The 14,253-nt window shown below is 42.7% G+C and overlaps 1 protein-coding gene across 1 annotated transcript in view; it reads right to left on the bottom strand.

Annotated features, from left to right (window-relative positions):
* Positions 1-1,590, bottom strand: part of IL1RAPL2 (interleukin 1 receptor accessory protein like 2) — a 397,232-nt gene extending 395,642 nt beyond the window's left edge. Inside the window, exon 1 of the mRNA XM_017736623.1 lies at positions 211-1,590. The gene's annotated coding sequence lies outside the window, so the exon portion shown is untranslated. The remainder of the gene's footprint in view (positions 1-210) is intronic.
* Between the last annotated feature and the right edge of the window lie 12,663 nt (positions 1,591-14,253).

The raw sequence follows: 14,253 nt of genomic DNA, 5'->3' as shown, positions 1-14,253 counted from the left end.
GCACCCCCTGCCCGGCACCGCCGCGGCCCCGCCCGCACCGCGCCCGGGGCGAGCAAAGGAGCCCCCAGCGCCCTGTCAGGCCCCGACGGGGAAGGGACCGCCAAGGGACCCGTGCGGCCGCGCACGTGGCTCCGATCTCGGCAGAAGAAATGGCCAAGAGAGGGATGGAGGGCGCGTCAGCAAAGGGCTGCGGAGGGGTCGGTGCCTTACCGGGAGATCTGGCACAGCGCAGACCGAAACGGGCGGCACTGAACAGCCCCGCACCGGGGGCAGCGCAAACCGGGGCCAGGGCCGGGGCTCCCCGAGGGTCGCAGGCGAACGCAAACACTTCGGGAGCATCACCAGGGGCCCTTCCGCCCCTGCCCCGGGCAGTGCTGCCCTGGCCTCGGGCTGCCCGCACAGTCGCAGCGGTTTCACTGCAACGGACAGAGGGACAGCTCGCCCCAGGGGTTACAGCATCTGCGCTGAACGGAGAAGCCGCTTTCAAAACCGCTGCACATTTTCACACCATCATTAGCATCAGTTTAACCAGACTGCCTTCAACTGGGCCAGGCTAAGTTTCTCTTCCCTCACTCTGCTTCTGACATGGCACATCCATGCTTTCCACAGAATGGTAGTGCTATTTTTAGTTTCCCTGTGCTGCTTTTTATTCACTTTTAAATGTCTTAGAATAGCCCCATGCAGAATATAATCTACTGCATTTTGCTCAGATTCACAGGAGGACAGAGTTTTGTCAGGCAACTGAGATACAGGCAGAAAAATCATGGGACAAATTGCTGTAAGTGCACTTCAGGACTTTACAGTGCCGCTGCTTGGCCTGAGTGGTGCTGTGTCACAGGGCATGCCGTCGTCACTCCTGCACGTGAGCACTGAGAGGTTGCAAACACTGAGCAACACAGCAGTGAGAAGCTTAAAACATAAACACCAGCCAGCCACAGGAAAGCATCTTCCTCAGGAGACCATCAACAGAGAAATTAGCATCCCCTCAGCATCCTGCCCTCAAGCCAGAGCAGCTGAGAAAAGCCAGATCCTGCTCAGTCGTACACTGCTCACCTCAGCTGTGCATCAGCATCTTGCAATTACTGAAGTCAAGAAAACACTCGGCTGTGCTTTCGGGTCTTTATCACATATGCAGAGCTGACAATTAGAAACATTGTCTTATTACCTACAGACAAAGCAAATTTGAACTAGATACCGTACAAGGATGACAAAAATAGCAGCATTTTTAGGCATTTCTCTGAGTATGGAAGAGCCAGGAACCATCCTTTAAAGCCTCTGTAGACTCAAGGAGACAGTGTTCAGCCACCTTGTCCTGGAAGGCCAAGACCAACCAAACACAGTGACTTCTCCCAGTCCCAGATCTGGGGAGGACTCAGGCACACTCAAGGTATTCTTACATACAATAAATGAGCAAAACTATTGTAGAGCAGGATTGTGACAAAGATCAATAAACATTTTACTGCCTGTATAATTATTTTAACTAATTTGAAAGAGACAAAACTTTTCCAGGTGACAGACTTCACTAAGACACTGAAACCTTTGCTGCAATTCATAACCTCTGACTCTTCAGCTACTCTTTCACTTCTCCTGGCACGATTACAGCATAAAAGTGCTATTTAAAAAAATTATTTATCAAGTCACTTACTAAAGTCACTTTTTAGCTGAATTAAAATGTTTAAATCCTAGAAATAAAACATCTCGTGGACTCTGAGATATACAGGTAGGTGAAGATGTATTTAACGATACCTTGGACTTATACGTGAACTTTAAATGCATAGATAAAGTGGTATCACTAGAAATTCTTCAGCATTCTATACCAGTCAAGAAACATTAATTATTATGGTCACTATATGAATGTATATATTATTCATTAAAAAAAAAATAGGGGAGTATACCACTGACTGATTTTTTATTTTTAAAAGTAACTTTGTTTCCTTTATTCTGATGTTTTCCCAGCCTACTGTGGAAAATAATCCATTTTACCAATAAGAATAGTATGCTATACAGCTGTCATTCTTTAGGTAGGCTCAGGAGGAAGGCAAAGAGGAATGCAGTATGCATGGAGTTAAATACAGAGCAGAAGAGATCTGTAGATCCTCCTTCAGAGGAACTGTAGGAACAGCCTGCCATGCACCAAGCCTTAGGCTTGTTTCTGGTGTACCACTGAAGAAGTAGAGAGACCTGCTTTGGCATTTGTTTCTGATCTCTTTTTTGTTGTTGTTTTTTCATGTCTGGTAAAGCAGATCAGGGACCCCAGCTAAGACGTCCCAGGTGCACTGTGTTGTAGACACACTGAAAGAAGAGAGAGTTGACCTCAATAAAAATGGGAGAAAGAAAAATTATTCCAACTGTCATATCTGTCCATACTAGGAAGGGATGACCAAAAAGACCAGTGAACTTGAGCAATGTCAAGCAGTAAGTCTGTGAAGAGCAAGGAACCAAATACATTACTTCAAACCCCATTTAGTTCTCCAATCCTTGATTTGCTAAATCTCTCCATTTTTCTGCTAACCAAATTATTTCATGATGGGGCATTCTAGGGCTTTAACCCAATGTCAGAGAATTCAGTGAAAAGAATTGTTTTCCACTGATTTCAGTTAGCTTTGAAAGAGTCAGGGAGACTTTCTTAATCAATTAAATCAATCTATGTGTGGACTCACCCACATCCATTACAATTAGATTGTAGCCAAACATCCTCGTCTGACAGCCACCAGCTGAGAATGCTCTCCCAGCTGCTCTTTTCTCACCTCCCAAGGACTGATGGATCTGCTGCTGCCTGAGTGCCTTGCACTCTGTCCCTCTTCAGTCAAATAGGAAAGGTTTGGTTTGACTTTAAACAGCAGAAATTAAAGAGCTTTCACATGAGCAGCTTGCTGGGGTACAAGGTGAGCAGCCTCCAGCACGAAGAAGGTAGTTAAGGAGGCATGAGTTGCCCTTATGAACCCTACCACTAACACAGCTAGTTCCAGAAGGGGCCATCCTCCATGCTGTGATCAGGAGAGCCCCAGTCTTGCCATGAACCCCTGCTGGAGGGGTTTTCAGCCACTGGGAGCTGGCAAAAGGGGGTTTTACCCCACGCGTGCCGACACAAAGAAGCCCAGAGGTCAACGCTAAAACCCCTCTGGAAGGGGGCACTCAGTGCCCACCACACAATGAAAAAGGGGTAGAGCTCCTCACCCAAAAGGGGCTGTATCTTCCAGTTGCTGTTAAGCAGGCACACAGGCGAAGGCAAAGAAGTGAAGAGAGGGGACTCTCCCTATGTGTTCCACACAGGCTTATTCCCGTCAAAAGACAGGGACGAAAAGGCCAATTGGGGGGAGGGTCCAGGGATCTTATACTGGGTACAGAATAGGCGGGGAAAGGGATCTCAGCCAATGGGATAGAGACAAGCAGGTGGGATTGACAGGAAGGGAACCAATGGGAACAACACATAGGAGGGACTCAGGGAAGGATCCAATGGGGCATCGAGGAACAAAGAACTTTCTAGAACTAATACATATTAAAGAAGGGAAATGAATATACATCATTTCATACATAAAACAAAGAGACAAAATATTAACCAATCGGGGAAAACATGCAAAAGACAAAACAAGGGACTCATGGGTTCTCACCATGACGAAAAGTTACATGCTAAACTTCGGTTGCTAACCTCCACAGCTGGTTGTGTTGCGTTTTCCTCAGAAGAAAAAGTAGGTGCAGCCCCCTGCACCGCTGCGCTCTGCTTTTGAGTGTACATAATTCTCACATTTTTCTTGCCTGAAGATGACAGGATGAGGAGATTTACAGCTGTGTAAAGTCACATTTATTGACTTTTTGTTTTGTCTTTCATATATAGCAGCACAGATTCAGGTTTGATCTCTGGGAAATACAGCCACACGTGAAAATTGTGCATGTGTGTGTGTGTATGCTCCTGCTCAAAAGACACCCTGTGATGACCACCCTAAGCAAGAGGAAATAAGGCTGACTGAAAACACCATCAGCTCTTCCCAGCCATTAATTTCAGCAGTGATGCAAAGCTGATAGATAACCTCATTGCAGGTGGGCACAAACATCCAGCTTGCTTCAGCCCAGGTGAAAATGGCAGGTCTGCAGGGCTCCAGAACATCACCCAGGCTGCCTCCACCACCTCCAGCCGCTCTGTGTCTTGCTGCCCAGGGCCCTGTGCTCTGCCAGCAGCACCCATACCCCTGGAGCAGGGAGAGGTGGAAGTGCTGAGCCATGAGGAGGGGAGATGCTGATGCTGCAGCAGCAGAGCACGGAAGGGAGCTCATCATAGAGGGACTTGGCAGGGCTGTGTTTACATGGGACAAAAGCCAAAGCAAAGAGTGCCTGTTGTGAAGGGAATGAGGAGGACATCAACGACCAGATAAGGGATTAGCTACAGGAAGGAATAAACTGACAAGGAAAGAATCCTGCCTGGCTGGTAGCAGCCATGATTCTGATCACCACTTTTCAGGAGACAAACACAGAGCTGCGTAGTAACATATTTGCCATTCAGCTCTGCAAGGAGGGATTATTAATAGAGTGCCAATTCCCTTCAGTTGGAGGGACTGGCACAATAACGTCACTGCTGTTGACTGAAGTTGCACATAGAGAGTATAAAGCAGCAGTAAATGCCAAGATTTCAAAATCCATTTTGCATCTGACATTCTCCTGGGTTATTTCAAGTGAAAGATAAATGCGCTATCTTCCAAGCAGTAATCTTATTTGATACCAACAACATACACAAGTAGTTAAGTTTGGAATAGGGTAACTTTCTCATTTTTATGCTTGAAAGCTGAAGATAAAATTATTAAGCATTTTGCATGTACAGAGTGTAAGAAGAGTAACTACTCTGCATAGGTATATGGATGGGAAAATAAGAATTTCCTTCCCCAAAAATAACACAACAGCTTTACAGCACAGGTAACATCTTCCTGCAGTAGGCATTATATTTCTGTAAAAGAGTAAAAAGATACAACATATTGACTACTTACCTGTTTCTCTTGACAGGCCAACAGCAGCAAGGCAATCACTGTTTGGGATTAATTAAAACCAGACACAAATCCTAACTTTGCCTTAATCCAGCAAACAGCTTGCAAGGGAAACTGCTCAAGTTTCCCTTGCTATTGCCTTTTTTCATATGCAGAATAGTTTGTGGAGCAGAAATGTAAAATCCACTAACAGATAGTGGAAATATGCTTCTATTTTCCATTGGGAATTTCTCAGGCAAGACTAAGACAAATGCTGCCTTTGCCTGTTTATTTCACTTTTTGGTGGGAGAGCCAACAATCAGCTAAAAAAAGGTGGGGAGGAGTAAAAATAATTAACACACACAAACTCTTGTACTGGTGATTTCTGTCCTCTGGATGGGATTCAGCTACACAATCAATTCAGTAGTTCTGAGACCTCTGGTGAGTACCAACAACATCCTAAAGCACATCAGCATTTAGTAATAGAAAAGTCCTCCATCAGCTCCTTGTTTCTCGTCCTTTCATCCCCTTTTCATTGTGCTGATCACAGCTGTGATTGGCAGAGACAGAGATACAAAGATAAAATGCAAGTTGTGCTTCTCCTAACCTCTTGTGGGATTCAGAGAAGCTAATCAATGTTGCATTCACTGGTATTCCAGAGATCATGTTTGTTTGACAGTATCTAATCATAATTGCAGAAATCCCACTGCAATACAGAGTTTGGCAAACTCATCTTGGAACAGCTCATTTGGTGCAAACTTAGATTATATTTTAACTTCAATGATGAGAAATTACTGAGACGATGACAAGCACGGTTGGTTTTAGATGCCACAAACTGAGGAAAAAGAGGTAAGTTACCTAAAATAATCTCATCACTTTTTGTTCTCATAAAATGCAAATTTCTGCAAGTGGATGGTTTGAAGATCCTAGTTTAAATGTAAAAGGAAATAAAACCTAGAAATCAACAAATACTGATGTTGATCTTCTATGTTTTTCTGGTACAGATTTCTTTTCCCCTCTACTTTTTGCTGGTGTTTCTAGAAAATAAGAAATTATTACAGCACTTTTTTTACTTCTTTTTGTTTGTAGCACACGACAGAAGTTTTAAATCTGGTTGTAAAATTGACCTATTTTGCATTTCTATTCTGCACAGATTATCATATTTCAGGCTGCAGAACAGAGCATGTCATACATATGAAAGGAAGGGTACAACAAATGGTCTGAAACTCTGGACTGATGGCACAAAAGCCCAAATTACTTTTCTGGACAGAAGCTACATGTATTTGGGCTAGCTTATATTTGGTTGAATAATGGATTTTCCAGGTCAGCTGACAAAAGGAGAAGAAAAATGATGTTTCAGATGAAAATGAAATGGAGTTTCAGGGCAAGGGAGGTATGTGGTAAAAATAATAAAGATCAACTTTAAATGTTGTTTCACATCTTTGTTCACAGACAGATAAATTGTGTATTAAACCTACATACCTCAATCACATAGTGAACAGGTGTCTTTTTTTCAAGTTGACCAGCTCCATTACTAAAATGTAAAGTTCAAGGTTACATTCTACAGCCTGATTCTTTCACTTCCCATAAAGACAACTGGGTTTTGACTCAAGAAGAAGCACCGGGCTGGCCTGCCATGCAGAAAAGGAGAATTTCCTGTTGCCACTTATGCCTCACAAGGGTCCTCGCTGGCCCTGCTCACCCAGGTGGACTGCCAGGGAGTGCCGAGTAGCCAGGGAGGTTAAATGAGCTATGGGGAGCCGCCGACACAGCTCCCGGCCAGGGCAGCTCCCGCCAAGCTCCAGGTGTGGAGGGCTGGAGCCGGGAGCTGCAGGAGCCTGGCTTGGTTCCTCTGAGCACATCTTTCCGAGGCCATGGCAAAGGGTCTCGTGTGCCAAGACCCCTTCTCAAGCCCTCACTTCACCATGAGGATAAAGATCCTCAAGCTTTTACACAGCAGAGTATTTGGCAGAAAAGACATTGCTTTGGCTTTTTAGAGGTACATACAAGAAATACATTTGGCAAGAGAAAGGTGCTCTGTACTTGCACACCTGCACATCCACCCATTCACCTGGCAGGCTGCTCCAGCATGACCCGATCAAGTGGTCCTCCAATTCAGCCCATCGATAATTCAGTTCTGGTGTCAGTGTTTCAAGGTCTCTTTAAGCATGTCCTATAAATGAGATGAGATTTTAAAAAATATTAAAAAAAAGGAGTCCAATGTATTGGTAGCAGTCAACAAGGAAAAGCTATGCTAAAATACATTTTGTACAGCCTTACCTGTTTTAATGCCTGGTAATTTTCAGGACATTTGTTTTCAGGCTTTGTCATTCTCAGTTGTTCATACATTTGAAGGCACTGAATTACCCTCTCCCAGTACATCTGCGAAGAGAAACATTTATGGAGATAAAGGGATATGATTTAATTTCAGACTCAAAGACTAAACAGTGGTGTTATGGTTTTTCTCACTATGCCTGAGCCAGCCCTGCCCTCCAAGCTGTCAGTGAGTTCATTTCCTCAAAAACAACAAGTGTTATCAAAGTAAAAAAATGGAAGTCAGTGAAACTGGAGCTAATGGCTTTAAAAACACCTTTGATTGCCAATGCTTTTGGCTTGTGATAACATGGTAATATTCTAAAATTGGCTTTGAGTCTGTAAGAAGCTGTTTAGTGTATTTCAGACTTGAATATTTCTTACCTATGTAAAAATGCCAGTACTTGGAAATACAAAGCACATTACAGTTATACCGTCTTAAAGGAAACAAAACATGCATGCTGAAACTACTTGCTTAATTTCTGTTTTGAGTGTTAATATTCCTTGTCAGAAAACAGGTGGAAGACAAGTACACAGACATCTCTTCTCCATGCAGGCACATAATGCTCGTGCTTTCCAGCCTCCACCTCCATCAAACCTCCAGTGTGCAGCTTCCATTGAACTGCCCACAGCCAGGGGCACCTCTTGTACTTCCAAAATAAAGAAACCACAACTTGGAAAACAATGTACAGCACCAGTTGCCTAAGCAGAGCAGACACGTCAGTTGTCTTGGAATTTAAATGACCACAGCTTTGGAGCGGGCAGATCAGAGGCAGACTTAGCCTGAGTAGAAGAATCACAGCATTGACTTCAAGCACTTCATAGGATCCAAAGAAACCTCCTTTGAGGTGTAAACCCTACAGTCTGAAACCTTCTGAGAGGTCCTAAGACTTAAGAAAAGGGCAGGAGCTGGTAAACAGAGCTCTTTGCTGAGCTAGGGAACAACATGAAGAAGAATCATACAGCAGTGTGAAATGGTGGGTGAGGGAAACATTATAAAAACAACTGAAAAGTGAAGCACAGATTGCATCCTGGTGAAGAAAACCTGGTCAGCTTCTCTCATGAACATGAGAGGGGGAGTGGAAGCAGATTAGGTGTAAAACTGAGTGAAAATCATGCTTTTTTTGGGAGGATTCTGGGGGTTCAGCATACTTAGAGAGCCACAGAGAGGTTGTTCATTAAAACCCCTCAGGTTGCAGGAGCTGCTCAAACACCACACCCCATGCAGTAAACACAACACTTCTCCAGAGGCATGAAGACAGACCTGGTCAAACACTGAACTCTGCTAACACCAAGGGAAACACACAGTGCATCTGCGGGGCAATGCAAAGAGGGGCAGGAAAATGGTCACAGAAAGCACCATATTATTAGAGATGCTGTGAGGACTATCAGTGTAAAAACCACTACCACAATACATTCAAAAGCACCAGTCTAACTTGAAAGCTACAGATTGATTGACAGCTTTCTGAAGTACATTTCAAGCCCAGTACCCTTCCTAAATCCTTGTGTTAAATCCTTGGACTCAGTGCTTCAGATTGTCAATGCTTTTCCTATTGATACTATCCTGGGGGTCACTGTCATTTCCCCATTCCTGAGAGGGATTCAGACTGTGTCGTGGTCTCTGGAGGGATCAGAGATCACTGAATCATGTCCTCCCTAGAGTAATCAGAACCAGAAAAAAAAAAAAATTGAAATAACATCCTCTGCAATGAAGCGGGAAGACAATTCTTAAGCAATCCTCAATTTACAGGGGTGACTTTTCCACTGCTCCTCTGACACAGCTTAACACCCCTTCCTCTGCCTTATTGTCCCCACAAATCTGGTGCAGCTCAGGCAGCAGAAGTAATCCACTAAGGGCAATGAATACAATATATGATGCCTTCAAAAAGTTCTTAAATCAAGGTTTCTTAAAAATAAAAATTATAGAGCAAGAATCAACATTCAAGGGCAGTCAATCAGATGTCTGAATTATGTCCTGCCTTTAAAATATACAGCGGATAACAGTTTTTAAATGGTCCCTGTAAAAGCTTGAATGTGTACTGTACCTTGACATTAAGTCCTCAGTAAAGTACTTACCTTCAGGATTCTCCCCATTTACTGGTCTTTTATTCTGCTTCAAACTAATCAGAGCAGCTGCTCCAGAATGTAAAAAGAAAAAAAGGCAGATGTATGATTTACTGCCAGACTCCGAGTGAGGAAAAGGGCACACACCCATCACTGCAGGCAAACAACAAGCAAAGAAAAATGACTGAGCAGCAGAGGGGAGGCAAGAGGGAAAAAGTGTGGGCTGGGCAGGGAGTTAGTACCTGATAACTCATTAATGCGTGTACAAGGCCAGTCTGACATCAGGGAGTCTGTTACAGGATTGCAGTGGAATTATGGCATATATATACAGGCAAAAGAGGCCATTAGCTTCAAAGAACCACTTATTTATCCTTTTGAGCAAAATCCAGCAAGCCCTGAGCTCACAAAGCACACAGGAAAATGCAGAGCTTTGTCTGTTGTAGATCCTTACTGAAGTGTCAAAAGAACTTCAAAAAACAGCAATAAGTTGCTTTTAGTTCCAAAGATTTTCCCTAATGATTACCTCAGGATTTACATTAGAGCTTCATTTTTACTGACCCACTCCTTTATGGAATTCTCCACGTACCTACTGTTCTGCACACCCCGAACTGAGGCTATTCCCTTTCTCATTAGTGGGCATTTGTGGGCAGGCTGAAAACAGTTTGCCTTTTCCTGTTACATCGCTTGAATTTCTTCCCAGAAACTTCACTCTTGTCAAGTTCTTCAGTTCTTGGCTGAACCTGACAGCTGATCACTAGCCTGTTTTGAATATGTGAGCACTGCACAGCTGGGCCATTTCTGAATAAAATTGTCCCTGAGAACTATTAACACCGTAAAATATTACTGTGTCCCGCAGCTGTAGGGAGGAGGAGAGAAGATCCAGCAGGCAGGAATTGTGGAGCAAGATTGATTTATTTAATTATTTTACAAACTCTTTTATAGACTTTTTCTTCATAGTCTTCAGCCACCCCTTCGGGGTGATTGGCTAAAATCCTAAAACATCCATTGTCAAAATATTTTCTACTGTACCATAAACAAGACTTTTCAAGGTTGCAGGTGTTTCATTGTTTATAGAACTCTGCTACTATCTTCCGTGAGAGAGAAAAGTCTCTTGCAGACTTTGAAAATAGCAAGAAAATTCTTGCTAGCAGCATTTTTGTATCCACAGAGAACCACTGAGATGCCCTAACAAATAGCAGTACCTTTAGGTCCTACCTGTGCTGCCATGGGTCAGGTTCGGGGTTGCACCTTGGTTATTTATAAAAGTGAAGTTTTGAGCCACTGTGTCAGCACAATATAAGAAAAAGGAAATCTGGCTACAGAAAAGTATCCAGGAGCCACATCAGCACTGCTGTGAGCCCGGCTCAGGCAGGAGATGAAATTCCTGGGGCACCATTTCACTCTGCCCAGGGACAATGCTGCAGCTTCACAGTATCCTTGGATGTGAACATCCAAAACCACAGTACATGAAGGCTCACCCTCACTCCAAGGATAGGGGCCTCTCAGATCCCTCCTCCAGTCTTTTCCAGAGCCACTTGTTCACCCTCCACTCACTGTCCAGCCCAGACTACAAATGCTGCTGTGCCCCTGCTCTGGAAATACCTTCTCCAACACTGGCAGTCCAGCCTGGTGAGGAAAAGCAGATTTGGTCCTGTAGCATGCCACCTCATGTTTTGCAGTAGGAAATGTAGATTGCACATATTTAATTAATGGAAAACACAGATAAACAAGCAGATTGCTTACTTCAATTATCTGCACAGTGCCTGCAGGGTTACCATTAAAAAACATAATGAAAGATAACAGTCAAAATTGGTAAAAAGATGCAGACAGGAGAGTACAATCTGCAGCTTACCTCGATGACGACTAAAAACACCTCTCCACCAGCTGTGAAATGAGGGAGGTTGTTCTTGGCAAATGAGTATAATACAAAGTTTTTTAGCTGTCTGTAAGTAATGTTTACCTGGTGCACCTTTACATAATTAAATAACTTCCTTGTGAGTATTGCCCAGACCCATTTTCCTAGAGGAGGAATAACTTGTCTAAAATAAAGACAGAGAAGGAAGGAAAGCAGAAGTTGTCTCTTAATTTATTTAAATTTCTCCCAGAGGCAATTTCTCCAGAATTCCTCAAATTTCATGGAGTCAAGCATCTGCTTTCCTTGCAGCTTAACTTACTGAAAGAAGCATTACCTGGACAAATAACCCTCTCTCTAAGCAGCTTAACAAGTTTGTGTAAATGTTTGAGGTGCTGTAAAGAGGCAAGAAAGTAATTTCATATCCTATTCAGAAAGGTAAACAATTTTCATGTTATTTTGAGTCTCTCCACTATTTACACTACCAGATGGATTAGATGAATACTCTGTGGGACGGCTTTTCTGGGTGACATGACTCATGTGTAGCAAAAGGTTCAAAACTGGGAGTGAAAAGTGGTTTCCAATTCAGTGGTTTTAATAATTAGGTGCAAACCCAAGTCCTTTGAATGACTTAATTTGTATTTAGTGAGAATGTTAGTGAGACCAATGGTCAAAATTCACTGTTCAGCTGCATTTGAAAATTAAAATGGCCAACAATGCCAGCAGACTGAACTCCCTGGCTCCTCCCCTGTGTAAACTGGCTGTTTGTAAAACAAACACCAGAGTTATTTTTGTTGCCTTCTGTATTCAATAGATGCCCATGTTCAGTATTGAGAAGGATTGGTTGAGATATCTGACATTTTACCTTCCTCCTCTTCATCTGGTCCTTTTCCTAAGCGCCTGTGGGAGTATCTCCCTCTTACAAAAGAAAGTAAAAAGATAGAAAAAAAATAGCTTTCCATTCAAAGGTCTCTATGGGACTGAAGGCATCTCATCGACCAAAATTTATCTCTATAATAGCTTTAGAAGCAAGCACTCCACTAGTATTGCAGTTGGATTCCTCACTCAAAATAAGCCAGAGGACCAAGTTCTTCAGTGGTTTAAACATGGATTTCAGTGACTGCGTCAGAAATCTCCAGAGACAGAAAGGATTCTGTTTTATTGTATCCGTCCAAAACCTGTCTGACAAAACAAACTTTTTGCCTTATCAGGTGCCCAGGTATTCCTGTAAAGTTGTGCAGTGGTCAGTGATCATCACCTCAGGTTTAACTGTATTAATGGGATGAAATTAAATAAACTACTGGATTACAGTGAGTATCACTGGATCATTATTTGCATTTTCTCAGCCACAAAGACATTGTGTGACTGGAAATAATTTAGTACCAAACACTCCAGGGAAAAATTCACCAGATGTGTTAATGGCTCTGACCCCCAGAATGAAGATTTAGGAACAAGGTTTAGTTAGGCACAATCTCTTCTGATAAAATGAGTAAAACACTTGCTATATCATAATAAAACAGAGAGCTTGCTTTCTCAAGGTAGCTGATTCCAAGGAAGGTATAAAAATCAATTGTGAATTCAGTATTTCTGAGCCTGCGCAGTCATTTCAGAACACATGGTTCAACAAAACTCATCCACCTTTACCCTACCTACCACCTCTTAGTAGAAATAAGGGTAAGACATATAGTTCTGAAAGTTAAATGTTGTTCTTGCTATAGCCTTCACTTCATGCTTTATAAGATTTTTGAAGCAAATTCCTTGCTTCTGAAACACAGACACCTCTCATTTCTAGCTAAAAGATGAAGTTCAATTCCTTTTAAATGAACTGAATAGCTCTAATAAGAGTGGTGGGTAAAAATTTCTCCAGTTCTGTATTTAAGGGTATCTGATAACAACACAGCATCTTGTGGAATTGAGATTTACAGATTAAGTTTTGCACCACATTAAAATAACTCATTTATCTATTTCAAGCTTGTCACCTTTGAGTTTCATACACTGCAAACACGCAGTGAGGAATAGCCCTGCTGACCCTCTCTGTGCCATTCATTATTATACATCCTTCCATCGCACTTTTGTTTATTATACTGCTCTGAGAATTAAATGGGTTTTATCTTGCCTAATACTGTCTCAAATCAAAGCCCCCTTACGCCTGTAATTATTTCAGCTGCCTGTTTTTGCCCCCTTCCACTTTCAGCTTAGCCTTATTTGAAAGAAGATGATTTTGCATCCATTTCTCAGCTGCAAATGATCAGTAATAAGAAGGCTGGAAACAGGAATATAGTAAGCAGGGAAACTGCCATGTTATTAATATTTATTTCATGCTGGTATCTAGAGGCATCAGCTGAGCCAGAGTCCAATTGCGATAAGCTACACAGACTTGTAGTACATGACAGTCCTTGCCCAAAGGATTGCCTCATGAGGGATGCAGGAATCTTGGAGAGGCAGAATTCCTATTGTAAGTTTACTTGTCTTATGCAAACTCATTACCTTTTGACTTCCCAGCAAATGCAGCCTGCACCTGGTGAGAGAAGCATGGTGTGTGTTTGATAACAAGAGCACTTTCATTTCATCCTCTACAAAGGGAGATGGTCCCTGCTGTCACAGATCCCTGTGCAACATTTGCCACAAAGCTACAAACAAACCGTTCACAGCATCTGCACATGGTCAAAAAATTAGGCCATCATATACCAGAGAACTCCACTGCTGGCAGTAGGGAGGGGTAGAAAAACTCAGTACTCCAGGGAGCAGTCTGCCTGCTGAGCAGTCATGGAGAAGACAAGCACAGACCCCGTATCACATGTAGCCATAATTTTAAAGCATGAAGCATTTCACTGACCAAAATTGCTCCAATCCACGCCCTGGGGAGAATGTATTAGGTATTAAATGGCCTGTTCCCGGAAAATTTAAGTGCTTATATTGACAATGTCATCAAGGAGGAACATTTCAGAAACATCAAGCAGATAAATAAAAGATCTAAATCTCAATTATAACATAAAAATTGAAACACCTAAGAGACTTGGACACAACAACCTGATGCTCACAACCTCTGCTGCTTTCTGCTGTCACCAGCTG

The sequence above is a fragment of the Corvus brachyrhynchos genome, unplaced genomic scaffold (assembly GCF_000691975.1).
Source record: "Corvus brachyrhynchos isolate BGI_N302 unplaced genomic scaffold, ASM69197v1 scaffold36, whole genome shotgun sequence".
Taxonomy (NCBI): Eukaryota; Metazoa; Chordata; class Aves; order Passeriformes; family Corvidae; genus Corvus; species Corvus brachyrhynchos.
This window is presented reverse-complemented; position numbering and strand designations above follow the sequence as displayed.